General features: G+C 31.9%; 1 long non-coding RNA gene across 1 annotated transcript; it reads right to left on the reverse strand.

The window, feature by feature from the left end:
- Nucleotides 1-7,955: 7,955 nt before the first annotated feature.
- LOC126889642 (uncharacterized) lies at nucleotides 7,956-10,058 on the reverse strand. Its single transcript, XR_007700113.1, has 2 exons — nucleotides 9,866-10,058; nucleotides 7,956-9,649 (listed from the first exon to the last, which is right to left on the reverse strand). It is a non-coding gene; the product is annotated as an uncharacterized LOC126889642 (long non-coding RNA).
- Between the last annotated feature and the right edge of the window lie 986 nt (nucleotides 10,059-11,044).

The raw sequence follows: 11,044 nt of genomic DNA on the forward strand, positions 1-11,044 counted from the left end.
GGAAAAGGAATACAGACAGGTGCCTGTTCTTTCCGATAAGCTGAGACGGTCGCTCTGCCTGCCGCCGTGTGCATGAATCATTTTTACTGTTGTACATACTTATATGTGTTCAAATTACACAAATACACATTATCTCTCAAATATTATTTGACCTACATACATTTTTATTTGATAAAATTGTTAAATTGTTTATTTGTTAAATTTTTGTCTGATGAAAATCGGTCCGGGTTAGCCGGACTTCCGGGTTATCGGGGGCCGACTTATCGGGGTTCCACTGTACTTATAAAAATTATTATGAAACTTTAAATAAACATGGAGTTCGAGTTTGGCAAGCGAGGCGAGAGGTCGTGTGGCAGGTGTATTGGCGATAAGGTAATTTCGAATTCGAAACCTATCACAATAAAAACACCGGTTTTTTAAAAGACCTATCGTTATCGATAATCGTTAAACTTAAAAAGCGTTCTTGTGCGAAATAAAAATAAACTTCTAAGTGTATAATAATAATATTTATATTAGTGCTGAGGTTAACATTTAATTTAAAATGGCCAGTGGCGGAACAGGAACAATCCGAAAGGAAACCTATAGAAAGAATGAAGAACTATCTGATAGTGGCGACGAAGAATCTAAGAAGAAAAAATATAAAGAAGATAAATTATATTTTGAAAAGAGTAACCTGACGAGACGAACACCGAATAAAAGCAACGACACAAATGAAGAGATGATAAAAATGATGCGGGAAGTTATGTGGAAAAATGATGAAATGATGGCAGAAATAAGAACCATACGGAAAGACCAAAAAGAAACGATGGAATATATTAAGGAGCTGAAAGAAAAAAACGAAAAATTGGAAGAAGGTTTAAAAATGGCAAACAATAGAATAGAACAATTGGAAAAAGATAGACGGAGAAATAATATAGTATTAAAAGGCCTAACACTAGATGCTACCGACGGAAAGCCTGTAAAGGAGTCAGTAGAACACTTCATAGGAAGAAATCTGAAATTAGAGGTCAGACTGAGAGGAGCGGTGAAGATCGGCGACCAAATCTTTGTAGCAGAAATGGAAAACCTAACGGATAAGATGAGTGTACTAAAAAACAAAGGAAAACTGAAAAATCTACAGGGACAAAAGGTGTATATAGAATCAGATTTAACAAGAAAGGAAAGGGAAATACAAGCAAAAATTAGGAAAATGGCAAAAGAAGAAAAAGACAAAGGTAATACTACGAAGATAGGATATATGAAACTGGAGATTAATGGAAAGGAGTGGAAATGGGACCATAATAAAGAGAAACTTATACTAACTCACAGAAATATCGGGGAAGGGACTTCAAAAAACTAAAAGAAAATAATGAGACCGGACCCACAACAATGACAACCAAGGCAATGAATGGGAAAAGCGATAGGGAAAAAGATGATGCAAAGGTAAACAAGGATGAAAATAGGAAAAAGGGGAAAGCTAGATTGCAGAAAAAAGGAGAGATAAAAATGGGAACATGGAATGTGAGAAGCATCAATGGAAAAGAGGAAGAACTGGTAGAAGATATGATAAGACAAAAAATAGAAATACTAGGAATAACAGAAACGAAGATGAAAGGAAAAGGTCTTAAGAAAATACACAAAGGATATTGGTTACTTTGGGTAGGAGCGGATACAAAAGAGAGAGCAAAAGAAGGAGTCGGGATAATAATTGCACCGAATAGACTACAACACGTTATAGAAGAAACATATGTTAACCAGAGAATATTATCGGTGAAAATTAAACTGATGGACGAAGAAATATGGACAATAATAACAGCCTACGGAGTAAATGAAGATGCAAGAAAGGAAGAGAAAGATAAATTTTTCGAGGAGCTCCAAATGCAAATTGATAATGGGGAAGAAAACATAATTGTAATGGGAGATCTAAACGGTAGAGTCGGAAACAACAACAGCGGAATAGAGGAGTGCATGGGAAAAGAAGGAGAAGAAATGCTAAACAGAAATGGTGAAAGAATAATAGAAATATGTATGGAGAATAAACTAGTTATAACAAATACAAAATTTAAACATAAAGAAGTACACAAATACACGAGAGTACAAGACAGCAGAAACGAAAAATCAATCATAGATTACTTTTTGGTAAGCAGCAACAAATGGAAAAGAGTACAGGATACGAAAGTGAAAAGAGGCTCGGAGATTGGCAGTGACCACCATCTAGTAATAATGAGAATGAGAACAACAGAGGAAAAAGAAGAAAAGAGAAGAAAGGTAGTAAATGAAAAAATAAAAAGTTACAAATTAAAAGAGGAAATATATAAGAAGAAATTCCAAGAAAACTTAGATAATACTTTGAAAGGTAGGGCAAAAAATACAAATATAGAAAAAAAATGGGAATATCTAAAAACCAGCATAATCAAAGCAGCTGAGGAAACTTGCGGGAAAGCAAAAATAGCAAACACTAACATGAGGAGAACAGAATGGTGGACGGAAGAAATACGAGAGAAAATAAAGAACAAAAAAGACAAATGGAAAAGATACCTAAGCACAAAACACCCGGAAGATTACGAAGCATATAAAGAAAAAAGGAAAGAGGTTAAAATAGCGGTGAAAGCAGGAAAGGAAAGGTCATGGGAGATATTTGGACAAAAAATGACAAAAAATTATAGGGAAAACCAAAAACTCTTCTACGGCGCATTAAAACAACTCAGACAAAAGAAAGAGCACACGATGCCGAATATAAAAGACAAGAATGGAAACGTACTAACAGAAGAAAAACAAATAATGGAAAGATGGAGAGAACATTTCAAAGAGCTAACTCATGTAGACAAGGACAACATAGGGGAGATACAAGAAAGGAATGAAGAACAACAAGTGGAATCCATAACAAGAGAGGAATTAGAGAAAGCAATAGAAAGAGTAAAACTGGGCAAAGCACCAGGCAAGGATCATATCACCCCGGAAATGATAAAATTCATGGGGACAGAGGGAATGGATAGCATGAAAGAACTAATGAATGATATCATAAATAGAGCAGAATTACCAAAGGACTGGAAGAAAGACATTATATTACCAATACACAAAAAGGGAGACAAGAGAAACTGTAATAATTACCGAGGTATCACCATATCAAGTATCCCTGGGAAGGTATTAGCAAGAATACTAGAGACAAGAATAAAAACACAAATAGAAACAACTATGGAAGACACACAGTGTGGATTCAGGAAGGACAGAAGCACGCAAGACCTAATATTCACATTAAGACAAGTAAGTGAGAAGGTAATCAAGAAAAATAGAGAGATACATATGTGCTTCATTGACCTGGAAAAGGCGTTTGACAGAATCCGAAGAAAGGACGTTTGGAAGACACTAACAGAAAGGGGAGTCGACAGACACATAATAGAAGTAATAAAGGATATGTACAAAAATAATACAAATACAGTAAGAACCAATAACGAGGAATCCAGAGAATTTTCTACAAGTCAAGGCGTCAAACAGGGATGCGTGCTGAGTCCACTGCTATTCTCAGTGGTACTGGATGAAGCGATAAAGAAAGCCAAGAGAAGAATGAGAAAACTAACATTAGGATACTGGCAAATGAAACAGACTCAACTATCGGAGCTACTATTTGCAGACGACATGGTATTGATAGCAGAAAACAGAGAAGACTTACAGAACAATCTTGAAATCCTAGAAGAAGAACTATCAAACATAAATATGAAAATTAATACAGAGAAAACAAAAACAATGATAATTTCAAATACGAGGAAGACACACGCAATAGAATTAGACGGGAAACAACTAGAGCAAGTGGAATATTTTAAATACCTAGGAGTAATAATCGAATCAAATGGTAAACAAGACATGGAAATAAATGAGAGAATGGGACGAACAGGAAGCTTATTTAACACTATGAAAACAACATTTTTTGGGAAAAAAGGGATACCGGAAAAAGTAAAAACGGCAGTCGTTAAATCAGTAGTTAGACCAACAATCATGTATAGCAGCGAGACATGGACATTGACGGGGAGACAAAAATCCAGAGTCAATGCTATGGAAATGAGGTTCCTGAGGAAAATAGCAAACAGAAAAAGGACAGACAAAATACGAAACGAAACAATTAGACAAAACCTAAAACTAGAACCAATCAATGAAAAAATAGTAGAAGGACAACTTAGATGGTTCGGGCACGTGTGTAGAATGTCGAACGAGAGGCTAACAAAACGAGTGTTCGAAACGAGAGTGCAGGGGAAAAACAAAAGAGGGAGACCAAGAGTTATGTGGGTAGATGAAATCAGGAAAGAAGTCGAGAAGAAGGGATTGACATTGGAAAGTACAAGAAACCTAGCGCAAGATCGGAAAGCATGGAGACTACAATGCCAAACTCAACTCCACCAGCCTTACACCTAAAGGTAGAAAGGCTTAGGACTAAGTAAGTAAGTAAGTAAATAAACATTTCTTTAAGATATTTGATCAATGCATCCATAAAACAAAAATTTTATGTTCAAAATACTTCATAATAAGATATAAAGCTTCACCGTCCAGCAAAGATAACTAAGAAGTGAAAGTAATCTTTGCCAGAATAGAAATGGAAAATGCTTTGATCTCTATTTTAAACAATCTGCTGCAAAAAAGTTTTACATTTGAGTTTCTCCACATCATGTGTTGCACCTCCTCATCTAGCATCGATGTTTAAAATTTTTAAGTCTGGATCACACGCCTAAAAGATTGTAATTTTTTACTTATTCTTTATTTTGTTAGTCAAAGTTTTTTCAACACAAATATCAACAAATACTACAAATTTTTGTGATATTTGCAATATAATATATTATGTGATAATACATTATTTTTATAAATTGATTATTGGCAGCATATAGTACATAAAATAATATTACAAGTAAGTAGTGTTATATAACGAGTGTTACAATTTCTACATTTTTAGAAAGATAACTTTTCTATTAAGATAGTTATGTTCCCGTTCCGTTGGAGCAATTATAGCAACATGTGTGCAAACTATGGCCCCTACACAGCCAGGAAAGTTAAACTTCTGCATAAATTTTCTTTTAAAATTCTCTTTTTGAACGAATGTAGTAGGAAAGATAATCGACTCTTCACTTAGATGTTCAATTGTTAAATTTGTTACATCATTTAAACGGTTGCTAACAGTATTTTGGGCAATTGTTATAGTAGTTATATATAGGCATAAAGTGAAACGTACGCCGATGTGTTTAGTATATTAGTATACAAAATGTATATACACATCAACGTTCATTTCACTTTATGTTTTGACTTAATTTGTTTGAAAATGAATCGCTACACGTGGGAAAAGTTATAGCGGACAAAAATAACTGATAGCTCTGACCGACTACTCTTTGATAGGAACTTATTGCATAAAAATAAGTGAGGTAAAAATTTACAGTGAAGGCTCAACACTGCTTGGATGAACGGATTATCACATATTATGAGGTATAAGCCTCTCAAAAAAATAGTTCACCATGTCTGTTGTTAATATAAATAAATCTACAAACTCCTAAAGTAAATGCATCACTTTCCCTTCTCATTATTCTCCTCTATATTATACCTATTTATTTCGTTTCTTAATTGCTCATTTCTTTGTATATGAGCAGGAAGCATCTAAACGTCAAACTATATCAGTATTTAATATAAACATCAAAATATATTAATAATAATTAATAATTAAATAGTTCACTATGTCTGTTGTTGATATAAATAGATCTACAAACTCCTAAAGTAAATGCGTCACTTTCCCTTCTCATTATTCTCCTCTATATTATACCCATTTATTTCGTTTCTTAATTGCTCATTTCTTTGTATATGACCAAGTATCCGAGCAGGAAGCATCTGAACGTCGAACTATATCGGTATTTAATATAAACATCAAAATATATTAATAATAATTAATAAGTGATATGAACCTACAACTTATTAATGTGTTATTTTTCCTTTACAGTAACAGGAATTTATAGAAAAAATACCTACATAAAAATACCTTAATATAACAATGTTCCCTAGTCACAGGTAAAATCCAAAAATTTAGTGATTTCTAATAAAATAGTTCCAAACAACACAAGACAAAAATAAACAAATTGAAAATAATCACAAATAATAATCTTTCTTTAGGTTAGCTTTTTGAATACAACCACCACAAAATAAAGACAACCACACGTCAAACAGCAATATTTTTAAGAAGAAGAAGCGATATTTTTAACACGGCTAGTAGAATATCCGAACATTGCCGAGCACCGATTCTACTTTCCCAAGCGTGTTAACGTGATACCAAAATTGTCGATTGTAGAATTATTTTTGTGACGTCAGCATTCTACCATTCTACTGATCGTGATCCCACCACTGCGGTGGGATCACGATCGGTAGAATGGTAGAATGCTGACGTCACGTTGCCTAGCAACCGTCGATTATCGCCTGCAAGCGTAAATTTGGTATCACGATGAATAGAATGGTCGTTTCCAGTCGAATTTTATCCCCACCCTTGTAGAATAAAAATCCTCCTCAAACTACCACTTCTTAGCTGTAGAAAGGACGGTTAATCTCTTTCTTTCTCATGTTAATAAACAAAAACAGAACCAATATGGCAATATGACAGATATTTATTTTTCCCGCTTCCGTATTTTTTGTCTTGTTTATTGTTCACTAATATGTTTTACATAATATTTCAATCAACGGTTTTCCTCATAGACATGTAAAGAAAGTTTCTCGTGGTTTTTCATAGTGACTGTTTTTTCAAAAATATAATTAGTTTTTATTTTGAGATAACTAATAGCAGGATAACCAAGCAACAAACCTAAATAACATGTTTGGCTTTCCTTTATTTGGAGACATCAACTTTATTTCTTCGTGATACTGGTACCTTAAACCTCTACAGAATAGAATTTTGTCTCAAAATAGATTGGTGAATGTATCTACTTACACTGTATGTTTCTTAGATGAATAAAACTTTTTTCTACATAATTGTAGGTACATTTTGATTTTATATACTGTTTAACAACCCATACTTATAGTAAATATATAAACCTACCACTAATAACCCTAGTGGTTGATGCAGATAAAAAAAAGTTTGACCTTCACTGTGATTGTTTTTAATAAGTTATTTAAATTATTTGTAGTTTTTTTATAAAAATTTGTTTGAATTTAATCTTTTGATTAAAATTTAAAATGCTTATTCTTTTGCACATTATTTGTATTCTGAAAGCTTACCTATATAAAGATGTTTAATGCCTGGTTGCACCAACAGATCTTAAACTTTAGACGTGCCTTAAGCTCAGATTGCGAAATATATGTATGTGTGGCATCATTGAGTCTTAGATCAGTTTTCAGCTTGGCACAATGGATTATTTAATTTATTTATTTATTTAGACAAGAATCGAAAATTATGGTGCAATGTGAGTGAAACTTAAAGCGGCCATATCTATGAGCTGAGCTGAGTTTAAGATTTGTTGGTGCTACCAGGCATAAGTTTAGTTAATAAAAATATATGATTTACTATTTTATTGGGAAAAAGCCACAATTTAAGTGAAAAATTAAATTTATTGACGTTTTAACTTCCACTTCCGAAGCAGTTATCGAAATATAAAATATAAATTAATATAAGTAATCAATTTTTATTCAACTTATTAATGAGTACTAAAATATTAATTAAGATTTTGTATTTCAATAACGATTTCCGACTTGGAAGTTGAAACGTTAATAAATTTTATTTTTAACTAAATCGTGGATTATTTCACAATAAAATAGTATATTGCATACGATATCACAAAGAAGCAGCTTCAGAACAATATAAAAATATATGTAAATTAACTACAGAGGACAGTCTGACTTTTACAAAATTAACCTTAATTTTTGTGAAATATTTTTTCTCAAAAAATGCATTGTTTCTGCAGAAAAACCTCAGAATCCTCTTACTATTATCATTATAATTTTCAGGTTGAAATAAAAATCAATAATGGGTAAAACATAAACTTTATTTAAACTGAAGAAAACATAAAAACAAATATAATCCATGAACATTATAAAAATAACATAAAGACAAATCTTCATAACAAAGTTGTAGTACTTCTCTGTTACATCCAAAACATTTTCTTTCATAGGACTGAAAAAGCACACAGTATTGTCTTAACATTGTTTCATACCAAGACTAAAATAAGAACAAAGAATAAATCACAAATAAACCACAAATTTATGTAAATTGAAAAATAATGCAATTTTACTCTCTATGGCCAGTTTCACCAACAACAAATAAATCAGTGAATAGTTTGATAATTTAAAATTAAATTGACAAATTTTCTTTATATAGATATTTAAAGTGAGATTAACTCGTCAATTCATTTGAAGAGTAACTATTTATTTGATAAATAAATAAAATAAGTACTATTTGACGTTAGAGAAACATAGTTGTGTCAGTTTTATCAGTTGAATAATTTTATTCATGGAATAAACTACTATTCATCTTTGGTGAAACTGGCCATTAGTCAATGAAGCTTTACAATTATTATTTCTAGTGCAAAAATAAGTAATAATATTAAACTACTTATAAAAATTATTATGAAACTTTAAATAAACATTTCTTTAAGATATTTGATCAATGCATCCATAAAACAAAAGTTTTATGTTCAAAATACTTCATAATAAGATATAAAGCTTCACCGTCCAGCAAAGATAACTAAGAAGTGAAAGTAATCTTTGCCAGAATAGAAATGGAAAATGCTTTGATCTCTATTTTAAACGATCTGCTGCAAAAAAGTTTTACATTTGAGTTTCTCCACATCATGTGTTGCACCTCCCCATCTAGCATCGATGTTTAAAATTTTTAAGTCTGGATCACACGCCTAAAAGATTGTAATTTTTTACTTATTCTTTATTTTGTTAGTCAAAGTTTTTTCAACACAAATATCAACAAATACTACAAATTTTTATGATATTTGCAATATAATATATTATGTGATAATACATTATTTTTATAAATTGATTATTGGCAGCATATAGTACATAATATAATATTACAAGTAAGTAGTGTTATATAACGAGTGTTACAATTTCTACATTTTTAGAAAGATAACTTTTCTATTAAGATAGTTATGTTCCTGTTCCGTTGGAGCAATTATAGCAACATGTGTGCAAACTATGACCCCTACACAGCAACTTCTGCATAAATTTTCTTTTAAAATTCTCTTTTTGAACGAATGTAGTAGGAAAGATAATCGACTCTTCACTTAGATGCTCAAGTGTTAAATTTGTTACATCATTTAAACGGATGCTAACAGTATTTTAGGCAATTGATATAGTAGTTATATATAGGCATAAAGTGAAACGTACGCCGATGTGCTTAGTATATTAGTATACAAAATGTATATACACATCAACGTTCATTTCACTTTATGTTTTGACTTAATTTGTTTGAAAATGAACTGATAGCTCTGACCGACTACTCTTTGATAGGAACTTATTGCATAAAAATAAGTGAGGTAAAAATTTACAGTGAAGGCTCAACACTGCTTGGATGAACGGATTATCACATATTATGAGGTATAAGCCTCTCAAAAAAATAGTTCACCATGTCTGTTGTTAATATAAATAAATCTACAAACTCCTAAAGTAAATGCATCACTTTCCCTTCTCATTATTCTCCTCTATATTATACCTATTTATTTCGTTTCTTAATTGCTCATTTCTTTGTATATGAGCAGGAAGCATCTAAACGTCAAACTATATCAGTATTTAATATAAACATCAAAATATATTAATAATAATTAATAATTAAATAGTTCACTATGTCTGTTGTTGATATAAATAGATCTACAAACTCCTAAAGTAACTGCATCACTTTCCCTTCTCATTATTCTCCTCTATATTATACCTATTTATTTCATTTCTTAATTGCTCATTTCTTTGTATATGACCAAGTATCCGAGCAGGAAGCATCTGAACGTCGAACTATATCGGTATTTAATATAAACATCAAAATATATTAATAATAATTAATAAGTGATATGAACCTACAACTTATTGTGTTATTTTTCCTTTACAGTAACAGGAATTTATAGAAAAAATACCTACATAAAAATACCTTAATATAACAATGTTCCCTAGTCACAGGTAAAATTCAAAAATTTAGTGATTTCTAATAAAATAGTTCCAAACAACCCAAGACAAAAATATACAAATTGAAAATAATCACAAATAATAATCTTTCTTTAGGTTAGCTTTTTGAATACAACCACCACAAAATAAAGACAACCACACGTCAAACAGCAATATTTTTAAGAAGAAGAAGCGATATTTTTAACACGGCTAGTAGAATATCCGAACATTGCCGAGCACCGATTCTACTTTCCCAAGCGTGTTAACGTGATACCAAAATTGTCGATTGTAGAATTATTTTTGTGACGTCAGCATTCTACCATTCTACTGATCGTGATCCCACCACTGATATTCTTGGCTGCTTCCTTCACTAAATCTTTCCTCAGATTAGTAAGGTTATTGTTTCTAGGGGTGCTAGAAACCTTGATGATTCTGCAACGTCTTTTCGACGTTCCGAACACTGGTCCTTTGTTAGTCTTAAGAAAGACTATTTCATTTGTGTTGTTCACGGATTTCTCCGAGACCTGAATTTTTTCTAAGTCCCCAAATTCCAAACTGCTCAGTCTACCGTCCGACCAGTTTGATATAAGTAGTGTTCGCGCAGTACAAATCGAGCATACCCAGAGTAAGTTCGGGATTAGTTTCCAATGCGCAGGCGTCAACGTAAACTTATCCTGGACATGCTCAGGATTTTTCGCTCCGCGAACAATTTTCGGATTCGCAATGTAATGACGGGTTGCATACATTAAGGTTAGAGAAGGAAGCTTTTTGTTGTCTCCTTCTTATTTCGAAATAAATGTCATAAAAAATGCAAATGCAACACAACAAATTTGTATGTCAACAAAGAGAAAAAGAAAAGAGAATAAAGGCAACAGGCAAAGGATTAACTTTCTATTCAATAATTCAATGCCTTTCTTAGAAGGTAGAAATTTGATTAGAGTCTTTCTTTATTATT

This window comes from Diabrotica virgifera, chromosome 8 (genome assembly GCF_917563875.1).
Source record: "Diabrotica virgifera virgifera chromosome 8, PGI_DIABVI_V3a".
Lineage (NCBI taxonomy): Eukaryota > Metazoa > Arthropoda > Insecta > Coleoptera > Chrysomelidae > Diabrotica > Diabrotica virgifera.